Source organism: Notolepis coatsorum (assembly GCF_963971535.1).
Source record: "Notolepis coatsorum genome assembly, chromosome: 13".
In the NCBI taxonomy this organism is placed as follows: domain Eukaryota; kingdom Metazoa; phylum Chordata; class Actinopteri; order Aulopiformes; family Paralepididae; genus Notolepis; species Notolepis coatsorum.
This window is the reverse complement of record NC_140177.1, coordinates 77921276-77934290: the sequence shown is the minus strand read 5'-3', so window position 1 is coordinate 77934290 and position 13015 is coordinate 77921276.

Genomic DNA, 13015 nt, shown 5'->3' with positions numbered 1-13015 from the left:
GACTACAGCCCCCTCAGCATCGACGGGGCACCGGTTGAGAGAGTCAACAGCTTTAAGTACCTCGGAGCCTACATATCCGAGGACTTGACATGGACCACACACATTGACAGTGTTGTGAAGAAGGCACGACAACGCCTCTACTTCCTCAGGCGCCTAAGGAAGTTCCAAGTCAGTCAGAAGATCCTTAAGAACTTCTACTCATGTACAATAGAGAGCATCTTGACTGGCAACATCACCTCCTGGTTTGGGAATAGCACTGCACAAGACCGAAGCAGACTACAAAGAGTGACACGTTCAGCCGAACGCACAATTGGAGGGGGGCTCCCCACCCTCCAGAACATTTACAACAAGCGTTGCAAGGGCAAGGCTAAGAGAATCATTAAAGACTCCAGTCACCCGAACAACTGCCTCTTTGAACTGCTGCGGTCAGGCAAGCGATACCGGAGTCTCAAGACGAGCACAGAAAGACTCAGAAGAAGCTTCTATCCCCAGGCCATCAGACTGCTAAACGAACAATGAACACTACACAACAACAACCACCAAACGCACATAGCACACACATCCACACGCACACACTCACTTTAAACAGACACACTATAGCACCCACTCCACACACTTTATAGCACACACCCACTTTAAACAAACACACTGTAGCACCCACTCCCCACACTTTATATTTATTGATGAAGGATTGCACTACAACTCGTACACCTTACTGTAAATTGTACCTAAATTGTACCTCATCCCATTTCTGCTTTGCACTATATAGTACTGTACATTAGTACACTGCATAGTATTGTATATTATATGGTAACTCAGAACATTGTACATATGTCTATACCGAACACTGTGACCTCATTTTCTTCTTCTAAATTACATGCTATACTATGTTATTTGATACTATCTTGTCTAGCACAGTCTCTGGAGCGTAACAGTAAGAAGCATTTTGTATGAAAGTATTCTGTACTTCTGTATGACAACTATTAAAGAAACTTGAAACTTGAAACTAATAATAATAATAATAATAATGCATTTTATTTATAATGCGCCTTTCAGGACACAAAAAAAAAGTCCACAAATCGGTCAAAAAATTATAGGATCAAATGAAAACTACTACTTACTAAAAATGGATGTACTAAAGTACTAAAAAGTACTAAAGTACTAAAAACAAAACAAAAATACCAAACACTAACAAACATTCAGTACAGACAATGGGGATGCTGCCATCAAAAAAATATATATAAAATGTAAAAATATATATATGTATATGTTTTTAGATCCGGGGCTAGGAGAAAAACATCCGGGGCTAAAGCCCCGAAAGCCCAGGGCTAACAACACCACTGGTTGACATCCTGACATAACAACTTAGATGCTAAGTTAGTTGCCTAACTCAGCAAGCCAGGTATTCTCACCATTGGGAATTTGTAGCATATGCAACGAAAAGTTGTGCATCGAATTTCCTAGCATTTCCTACAAACCATGGCAACAGGGACATTCGTAGGAAATGCTACTAAAAGAGTGAGTGAGTAACATTACACATTACAACATAACCAGTCTGTGAAGTGCTTCATGTCTAAATGTTCGTACCTCAGCCTCCAGATAGAGAAAGAGCTAGTAGAACCATTATCAGTGCAAGCCTTCCTATCCCAGACGAGAGGGGAAGTTCCTTATAGAGACCCAGTACTGACATTTGCTAGAGAGTTGGAAAAGAGCTCACCAGATATGTAGCATGGACCCCTACTATACAAAAGGATCTTCAATTTGGTATAATAAATCATTTAAAATGGGTAAAAAAGTCTGTATTATGGGAAGACTGGGTGGTGGCAGGGGTAATGTTAGTAGAAGACTTGTTTGACTGAGGGCTGGCCCAGTACCAGCCGCGGCGATATAGGCGAGGCAGGCGAGGCAGTCGCCTCAGGGCGAGCGGGGGGGGGGGGGGGGGGGGGGGGCCCGGGACTGAAAGGATATAGAGTAGTGTAGAATAGGGATTGTCATGTGCATAATCCATCTAGCTCCAAATCAATTTCAGTAGGTGGCGGTAATGCACCAACACGTTAGTGCCAACCGCCAATAAACATTAGAAGAAGAAGAAGAAGAAGAAGAAGAAGAAGAAGAAGAAGAAGAAGAAGAAGAAGAAGAAGAAGAAGAAGAAGAAGAAGAAGAAGAAGAAGAAGAAGAAGAAGAAGAAGAAGAAGAAGAAGAAGAAGACTTGTTACTGGAGGACTGTGACGTAGCCACGTAAGTTTCTTGGAGCAGTGCGGAGTCCGCGGACGTAAACAACAAAGATGGCGTCGGTACTAGGAATAGTTTCAGATGAAAAAGATTGCTTGCTATTTGTAATAAATGCAATGCAGAAGTTCCACGAGGAGGGAAAGGGGCAACAAGCTATAACACATCCAACATAATAAGTCACCTGAAACATCACCACCACTACGATGGTGTATTAAAATCCGACGACGCCGAGCAGCTAAAGGCTAAGCTAATCCAAAACCAGCTGCCGGCGGGACATTTACTGAGTGAGGACCAGCACAAAGTGTGGATATTATGATTTAACAAGTCTATACGTCCAGGACGATGACAACATTATTGCAGGTAAGCAGGCAGCCTAGCCGTTTCTAACTACTAACGTTATCACGCTAGCTTGGATGCTAACTAACGTAATGTCATGGTTCATGGTGAGCTGTTTGTGTTATAACGAGACAGCAAATTAATGAATGAATGAAAACTTTATTTAACAGATTGCAGAATGGGTACAATACAGTACAGCTCAATACATACAATTGTTAAGGGGATGCAGACCAGAGAAAGACTTTCGTCTTGTTTACATCAGGGTCCCCCATTTTCAATTCATCATAACATAATGACATACATGACATACAGATAGACAGTAGTGCCTACATCTATACATGACATACCAGATTTGCAAATACAGTACAGTTTGTGATACGAAAAGAGTCCAGAAAAGAGAGTATATACATTTGACGTATTATTATTGTATTGTGATATGTTTTGTTAATATTTTTTTAATAATACAATAAATATCGGTATCGGTGTGGGGGGGGGGGCGAGCTGTCAATCTCGCCTCAGGGCCCGTGGGGCATTCCAACCGCCACTGCCCAGTACTGCGCGCTTCTCAGTGCCAATTACCATCACGCACCTGAGAGGAGTTTCCAATCAGCTCGGCGGGAGCACTCTTATACTCGGTTTGCTGATCATTCTGTGTCGGGTCGTTTTGTCACCACCAGCTCTACTGCTGTTTCCTCTCGTTGTTTCTCCAGTGCGCCCCTTGGAAGTTGCTGCTGTGTTTCTCTCTCTGCCTCCGTGGACCCGTGGACCCGTGCCTCGTTACCCACTTCGACTTTGCTTTTGGTGAGTTCATTTGGAGGACTATTTTTCCATGAACTGCAATCCTCGTTCTGTCCTGGACTCTCCGCCTTGGTTCAGTTTTTTGTGTGTTTCCTACAACACTGAAGAAGTGTAGATTTGTTTGGTTACTGGACTCTGCCCTTTATTTTCTGTGTTCTGGGACTAATGAGATTCTCTGTTTCCTTTTCCCCGCAAGTTGGGATAACCTAAGGCTGCAGCACTGCAGAGCCGCAGAACCGCAGAGTAGACTCTGCTAAGGACAGCGCTGCAGAGCCGCAGAACCGCAGAGTAAACTCTGCTAAGGACAGCGCTGCAGAGCCGCAGAACCGCAGAGTAGACTCTGCTAAAGGACAGGGCTGCAGAGCTGCAGAGTCAACCCTGCTGTGGGCAGTGCAGCAGAGCCCTACTTGACTAGAAGACATTCCCCTCTAATGGAGTTACTGTTTTTGTTGCACATTTCTGTTTTCTTGTGAAAATAAATACGCCCGTCGTTTTTGGCTAACTCTGAACTACCTGTCTGTGTCGTGCTGTTGGGGTTGTTTACAAAACACCTACTTTCCTTTGAGCAGCTAATGTTTAAATATAAATTACCCAGGACAGATTTCTGGAAATGTTTACAAATAAGGAGCTGTATTACAACAGCAAATAGGACGAAAAATATTGCCTGATATTCAGGAATTATGGAGATTCAATGGGAAGCGTCCAGGGGGAACGTCTAGGTTCTATGACATGCTTAGAAAGCACCAACTCCCAAATTATGAGGGTGCCAGGATAACATGGGAAAAGGATTGTGGAACGTGCATACCTAGGGAGATCTGGAAAACAACAGTACAGTCATGGTACTCTATAGCCCGAGACATGCAGACACGTTTAATTAGATTCAAGATAATGAATAGGAGTTACTGGACTCCATCGAAGATGTCAAGACTGGGTCTCAGGGGAGATGATGTTGGAGGTGTAATAAAAATAGAGGTACATTGGTTCACATGCTATATGAATGTGAGATGGTTCAGGACTTCTGGTCAGCTATTATTAAATATATCAACTACATATTGGAAACGAGGTTCATTAAAGGGCCTGCATTATGTATATTGGGCATATTGCCGGTGGAGACTGAACTATCCTCATATTTATGCTCTTGGATAAGGCTGGCCCTCATAACAGGATGTAGGATGGTATTTGAGACATTGGAAATTAACAGAGAAAATCAGCTTTAGAGAGTGGAATGATGAGCTTGCTAGATTAGCCTCTTTTGAGCAACTTATACACAAAGTTAATAATAGCGTACATGTGTTCAAAAATACTTGGGGTCCATATTTGAGAATGATAGGCAAATAAAAGTCAGGATATCTTAGGTCCGATTTATATATTTTTTACATTTATATTACATTTTATAATTATACAGTAGATATACCATGTGTAACCGTAACATGTAACAACTGATTATATGATCAAGGTGAGGAATGTGCTGGACTGTATTTTAATTAAACCTCAGTGGCTTATCATTTGTGTAGATATTTGAACAGAGTTCCACCTTCCTCGGCTTGACATTGATTCAGATTATTTCCAAACCTTACTTTATTCATAGTGCTGCCTCTAGACAGCAGTAAATAAGCAGGTCTGTCCCTGTGATAGGACAGCCTCTTTGTGTGTGTGTGTGTGTGTGCAAGTACTTGTGCATGTATATCTGTCTGTCTGTAGATGTTTTTGTGTGCACATGTTTTGTGTGTGTCTCTCTCTCTCTCGCTCTCTCGCTCTCTCGCTCTCTCTCTCTCTCTCTCTCTCTCTCTCGCTCTCGCTCTCGCTCTCGCTCTCGCTCTCTCTCTCTCTCTCTCTCTCTCTCTCTCTCTCTCTCTCTCTCTCTCTCTCTCAGACAGCCAGGTCTATCTAGGTGGAGAGGCGTAGTGATTTAATGGTCTCGGAACCATCAAGAACAAGTAGCTGTGACATCTACAACAACTCTGTCGTCTTGGCCTAGTCCCGGTCGACCCTCGTTCCCCTGGCAGTGGGCGTATAAATCCTGGGAAACGGCCTACCGCCTGACACCCCTGTGTTCATCAGCAGAAGGATCTATGAGCTTCACAAATCTAACAGTGTCTTGGCCACCAGCCAAATCCCACAGCCTATTGCTCGTCAAGCACAGGCGCCTCTTCCTCGGGGGAGCGGGGTTCAGACAGGAGGTGGTCGTTGTCTGCCCGATTTATTTTAGTTCAGTGTAGCTATGAAGGGCAAAGTAAGTGTCAAAGTTTCAGAGTTACAATCTGAATGTGCATTTGTGAACATGGGGTTTTGCAAAGGTTCTATTTAGACCAAAAGAATGAATAATAAGTAGAAAAAGAAAAAGGAAGATGGGAAGTAGAGTGAAGATGAAGACAGATGGTTGTGAACAGCACCATGTTGTAATATGCGAGTTCAAAGCAGTGTTTTTACAGAGCTGTGAGGAAGTAAGCATATTTGTGAGACTATACCTTCCTATGTATTTTAACTCTAATCAGCAGTGGGTATAGCGCATGTATGCGTATGCCCTTGACCACACTTCAAAGCTAGAAGCGATGAGGATTACAACAGGTGTGGCTAAATGTGTTTTGATAAATTGATACTGCCCAGCAATAATTACCTCAGAGGACTTTGCTGTCAGACTTTGACAAATGACACTGTGACACACTATGTTTAATTCAGGACGTTATCTGTCACTTAGAACGCATCCTTTAGTGTAGAAACATGAATGGTGCCATCGTGAATTGCAATTGAAACAGCTGTCCTGTAGTAATTAGCATACTTTATGTATTGCTGGTTAAGGACTGGGGTGAGTTCTGTCCTTGAAGCATTTGCAATTGAAAAGTCACTACAGTAGTGACATCAAGGTGTGGGTTAGGAACTGGAGACTACTGTACTATGTAGCATTTATCAGATTTTACATGATTGTCCCATTGAGTTTATTAGCTCAAAAAAGTAACTACTATGGCATTGCTGTAGTGCCATAGTAGTGCATCAATGGATAGATGTTCTCTATGAAGTCAGAAGTCTGCCAGTTAGGTTACATACTGTAACAGTAAATATGTATAGCAGCTAGTGACGTATATGTTTAGCCTCCTTTAGTCATAAAGAAGCACCAGACTATTGAAATATGAGTTTTGATTGATTGATTGAACATTTTATTAACAGATTGCAGAATGGGTGCATTTAAAGGGTCCAGTTAAAGGCATTTCCTTTATCATGGGAAATGATTTAGCTGGAGGACAGGTGAACGCTGTGCTGGAAGTGTTGGATCACCCAGACACAGATTCTCTGCCTGATGACTTGTCACAGAACTTCCCTGAAGTTTTTTCTGCAAGTGTTGTCACTCGGGCTCAATTGAAAAAGAGAGGTGATGAAATTAATTTGTCTGACTCTGTTTTTGCTTCAGCCTTTGTCAGGGAGGAGTTGCTGGCTCCAACTTCTGATACCGCTGACAAACCACCGACTCATAGTAAGGTACCCCCACAGACAACTGTAACTAGTTCCGACGCATTGAAGTTACCCGTTACTCGTGAAATGCTAATTACTGCCCAGAAGGCTGACCCTTCTCTTGCAAAATGTTTCTCTTCTCTTGAAACAGAACAGAGGAGAGAGTTGCATTCTTATTTTGTGGATAAAGGAGTTTTGATGCGTACATGGAGGTCCCATGGTACTAGACTGGCAGAGCATGCACAATCGGAGATAGGGCTACCAGATCAGGTACCAGACTGGAGCACTGTTTATCAGATTGTTGTCCCTGCAGTTTATCGTCAGCATGTACTGTTCTTGGCCCATGACCACCCTTGGTCTGGACACTTGGGAGTCACTAAAACATACAACAGAATACTTCAACATTTCTTTTGGCCCGGTTTGAAGTCCGATGTAGCACAGTACTGTCGTACCTGTAGTACTTGTCAGATCACCGGAAAGCCAAACCAGGTAATTCCACCTGCTCCCCTCTGTCCTATACCAGCGGTCGGTGAACCATTTGAACATGTCATAGTTGACTGTGTTGGTCCGTTGCCAAAGACCAAAGCCGGCAATCAGTTTTTGTTGACAATAATGTGTACCGCCACCCGTTTCCCTGAGGCTATCCCTCTTCGCAGAATTACAGCGCCTGTAATAATTAAGGCTTTGACGAAGTTCTTCTCCACGTTTGGACTGCCTAAGGTAGTACAAACTGACCAAGGCACCAACTTCCTGTCTAGGTTATTTGAGCAAGTGTTACAGTCCCTGGGTATCCGACATATAGTGTCCAGTGCCTACCACCCTGAAACTCAGGGGGCTCTAGAACGTTGGCATCAGACCTTAAAGTCCATGCTGCGTAAATATTGCTTAGACACAGAGAAAGATTGGGATGAGGGTGTCCCCCTTGTTCTATTTGCTGCGCGAGAGACCATACAGGAGTCTCTTGGTTTCAGTCCTGCTGAGCTCGTTTTTGGGCACACTGTTAGAGGGCCTCTGAAAGTTCTTAAAGAACGGTTCATGTCAAAGGGTGCCAGCCCACCCACTAATGTTCTAGATTTTGTTAGCCAGTTTTGAGAGCGACTGCATCAGGCGTGCTCTCTCGCAAAATAAGCGCTCTCTTCTTCCCAGAGAACTATGAAACGGCACTATGACGAGAAAGCTGTTTCTCGATCTTTCCAGCCAGGTGATAAGGTTCTAGTCCTGTTACCTATCCTTGGTTCTGCTCTTTCCGCTCGTTTTTCCGGACCGTATGCAATAGACAAGAAAATAAGTGATACAGACTATGTAGTTCGCACCCCTGATCGTAAACGTCACTCTCGTGTTTGCCACATCAATATGCTTAAACCATATTTTTCCAGAGATAGTGTGCAGGTGAAGACCTCAGACCAGACAGCCGGACTGGCCGTCTCTGCTGTTGCCTCAACTCCAATAGTTCCGGACTCTCCTGACGTTAGTGGTGAGGATGTAGATGGCTTAGAGTTGCGCAATGCAGCCCATCAGGGTGCTAGATTGTCCAACACTGAGATGTTATTGAACCTGCCCACTCACTTAGCACACTTACCTGAGGAGCAGCGAGAGGACATCACAAATTTGATTCAGGCCTACATGGCTCTGTTTGGTGATGTTCCCTCCTGTACTTCTGTATTGGCCCATGATATTAATGTTAACAATGCTGTGCCTATCAAGCAACATGCATACCGTGTTAACATCACCAAGAGAGCCATGATGCAACAGGAGGTTGACTATTTGTTAAAACATGGTTTAGCCAAGCCAAGTTGCAGTCCCTGGAGTTCACCTTGCTTGTTAGCTCCCAAATCGGATGGAACTCCTAGATTTTGTACTGATTTCCGAAAGGTAAATGCTGTCACCGTGCCTGATTCCTTCCCACTGCCCCGCATGGAAGATTGTATTGACAACCTTGGATCTGCCACCTATGTTAGCAAACTAGATTTGTTAAAGGGTTACTGGCAGGTCCCTTTGACCCCCCGTGCCTCGGAAATCTCGGCGTTTGTTACTCCTGACAATTTTTTGCAATATACTGTAATGCCTTTTGGAATGCGTAATGCCCCGGCCACTTTCCAGCGACTGGTGACCCTAGTCCTGGCTGGTGTTCCAAATTGTAATGCCTATCTCGATGACCTGGTTGTCTATTCGACCAACTGGCGTGACCACATGACAACCTTACAAACTGTCTTTGACCGCTTAGCTGGAGCCTCCCTGACCCTTAACCTTGCCAAGTGTGAGTTCGGCAAGGCTACGGTTACCTATCTTGGTAAGCAGGTAGGACAAGGACAAGTGTGTCCGGTGGATGCAAAAATATCTGCAATCACAACTTTTCCAGTGCCTACTACTAGGCGGGAATTGCGTAGATTCCTTGGGATGGCTGGGTATTACCGTGGTTTTTGCCGAAACTTTTCTTCTGTCGTCACTTCTCTCACTAGCCTGTGTAGCCCGTCCAAACCATTCATTTGGACAGCTGATTGTCAAAATGCATTTGATGGTGTTAAAGCTCTCTTATGCAGTTCCCCTGTTCTCTCTGCTCCAGATTTGTCCCTGCCGTTCCAGCTGGAGGTGGATGCCAGCGGGGTGGGAGCTGGAGGGGTGTTATTACAGGAAGATCACGATGGTGTCAGTCACCCGGTTTGTTATTTTTCCCGGAAATTTAACAAACATCAACTAAACTATTCCACTATTGAAAAGGAGACTTTGGCTATGTTGTATGCGTTGCAACATTTTGAGGTGTATGTCGGTTCGAGCTCTTTACTTTGGAGTACCAGTTATCTCGGAGATGAGGATCTCGTTGTTAAAGAACAACATGTTTAGTTGGTGTCAAACATGTTTTTGTCTTATGTATGGGGGTGTTACATCCCAATGTATATATTCCCCAGTGTGTGTCTCCATGTGTGTGTGTTCTCCATTTTTCTTTCCTCCCTCCAGCCATTGTTCCCTCCACCATTGGTCCCTGCCAGACCTGCCCTTCCATTACCCAGCACAGCACTGATTGGTGGATGGTTTTCCAGACTCCAACACTCAATCAACACCACCCAATCATGGATCACCACACACCTGTTAAAACATGGCTTCTCACTTCAGTCACTCTCTCTCTCTGGCATGAGGCTAGGCCTAGTGTGATTTTGTAACCTTGACTTTGACAATATTGCATTTCGTTTATTGGCCTTTGTGCTTAGTGGAAATTGCCTTGTGTGTGTATGGCCACAGAGAGAGCATTGCTAGTTATAGTTTGTTTTTGTATATATTCTGCCTTTGTTTTATGTATCATTAATGTGTTTTTCTCTCTTTCTCAGGAAGCACAGATGGGGTGAGCTGCCATTTCCTTTGGATATTGTTTTCTCCTGTTTTGGTTAGGTAAGAGTAGTTTAGGTAATGTAATTTCTTTTACCATAGATTAGATTGGGTTTATTTGGAGTATAGTGGTGTTTGTTTGTTGTTTTGGCTGGGCTCACCCTTGAGCTACATGTGCTTCCTTTGCATCTATCAATAAATATCATTGTTGTTTACAAATGTGGTCCACCTTTTCTGTCAACCAACTGTTATGTTACAGCCCTTTACCCTTAGACTCACAGGGGTCGTAACATACACATTCATTTAATTATGCTAATCTGTTGTGACTGTAAGAGAGCAGTGAACATCTCTTTCTGCTGTTGCAGTAATTAGTTGTGTATCTCCTCATCTTAGTAAATTTGTTTGAATATGGCCACCAGTGATGTCATTGGAGGCATTGCATCCTTGTATTTTGTTAATTACAGCACCAATGAAATTATGTAGATGAAAAATAGCAATACCTTGTCTTATAGGGACTGCTACCTAATTTCATTGATCTGTAATTAACACAGCACACGGTTTCAATATCGCGATGACATCAGTGGTGTCCATATTCAAACTCATTAACTCTCAATAACTGTCAGACTACATGCATGTCTGCAAAACTGTTTTGGGATGGTGATAAGTGCTTGTGCAAGCCTCGGTCAGATTGATAACCCAATAACTCATTGGTCCGCATCTCAACATCAAGCAGCGTCCTGCGATGTCTGTGATATCCAGGACTCAATGCATCCACAAACTGCAGGGGTTAAACCCGTCCGACCTGAGCCTACACACGCACCACTCCGTCCTCCCCAGTCATCGGCCTTAGGTCGAGTGATTGGAGTTGCGGAGTATTTTTATTTTATTTGCACTGGGAAGGACTTTTCCTATTCAGATGATGTCCATTTCCCTTATCCGGTTACACGTATTATCACTGTATGGCTTTACTTGATAATCACATTTATACAGAACCCACCTTTAATCTATATACATATATATATTTCTCTCCTTAGGTCTCCGTCTGGATAAAGCCACACTTCTAAAGTTTTTACATCATAAATCAGGAACATTACGGGACCGCGTGGTTGTCGGCTGGTTAAAGGGTCACTGCTAAAGTCTTTACATCATAAATCAGGAAGCAATGGGTAAAGTTACAATGCAAAAAACATTTCAATGCTTACCCGTCGTCTTTCAGTTAGAAGAATGGAAGCAAAAAGGTGTGTTCCAAAAGAAGGGTAATTTATTTTTTAAAAGTACAAGGTTACATTAAAGGCACAGTTTCATGTTTATAAGTACACAGGTTTCTGCTCACAATATATCAGAATTCAGTCATCTCCATGGAATCTCTCAAAAAACTGGCTCTCGAAGGAGCAACAGTCATTTTTATATTGATCCTGTATCATATTCCGATTGGTCTAAAAACAGTGATGTCACAGGGATGTCATTTCACTAGCAAACCAAAGTACAATACGTAGTAAGGATGGACTCCCCTCCTTCTTTTACTTGCGTTACCTTTAGTTACCTAGTTTTTTAAGTATGAGAAAGTCCCTCCATTTTTCAGAACAAACAAAGGGTTAGCCTGTTAACCATGCGGTACCAGGCAGTACCGGGCGAGGCCATCCATGAGATTTCTTATCAAGACTCCTTAGAGTTTATAGCAGAGAATCTTCAGAGATGCCCTCCTCCAGAAAACAGTTTACACAATATATAGTATTATTCTCTACTGACAGTTAATTTTAAGCATGACATTATGAAACATATAATTAATGCAGCAGAAATGTATACACCTCTTACTCCAACATTTCTGACTGTAAACATTTAACATTTAATTGTTATATAGTTTTAAGATTCTCTCTATCGTTTCAAGACTCTGTATAAGTTTATAACACAGGTGGCGCTTGTTGATTTGTGGCACACATAACGTGTGTCTCCTCTACTCTAAAACTTCACAACCTCCGCCCTGGGGCCCCCTCGCTTGCCATGTTATCAGCAAAAAGCAGGCGGACCAGTAAGTAACAGGTAGTAACAGATGCAGGCAGGCTAGGCCCTCTGTGCTCTTATGGCATGCTCTCAGAGGCAGAGGCCTCCCCCCCTCTTTCTGTTATCCCCTGCACAAACAGAACAGGCAATTCATTCTTAAGCTGAAGAGGTTAGATTCACACAATCACTGTCTTCCAACCAGAGTTTAGTTTTAAAGTGTATAAAGAATATACAGGTCATATACATAGCTCCAATCCTATATAATAAACATATGTTTAAACCTTTTACATCCCATAATTGACAGACAGAACAGGATGTCATTTAACCAGTGTCATTGTTTGGCTGTGACACTTTACACCCTCTCTGTCATCCTGGTCGGTCATTTTCCATTGTCAATTCCTTCTTCTCTACGCAGAAGCATATAATTGAATAATGAAGCATATAATTACATGTGAAAAATAGGTTTATACGGCTATATTGTTACATAAACAAAAAAAAAGGTAGAACAGAAATCACTGTTCACCCCCCCATATATTCACTGTCCTTTTTTAGAGAACAGGGCTTTGCTTTTTTTTTATTATATTTTTACCAAAATTTATTTTATTGATAAGGTGTGGTTGTATACTTGGCTGTCTTCCTAGTCTTTTTTGGCCTCTCATACTCCGCCCAGCCTCTGGTTGGTGGTGGTGAAGAACTTGGGACCTCTTGTCGTGACGTCCCGGGTCAAGAGGTCATCAATCTTGGGTCTTGCAGGCTGTGACCCTTTTCACCTCCCCTGACCTCTTGACTGACCACACTCCTGTGCTCGGTGGATGGCTGGACTGGATAAATCTTCAGATCCCTCCGCACCTGACGGATTCCGGACCCAGCCTCGATGCGA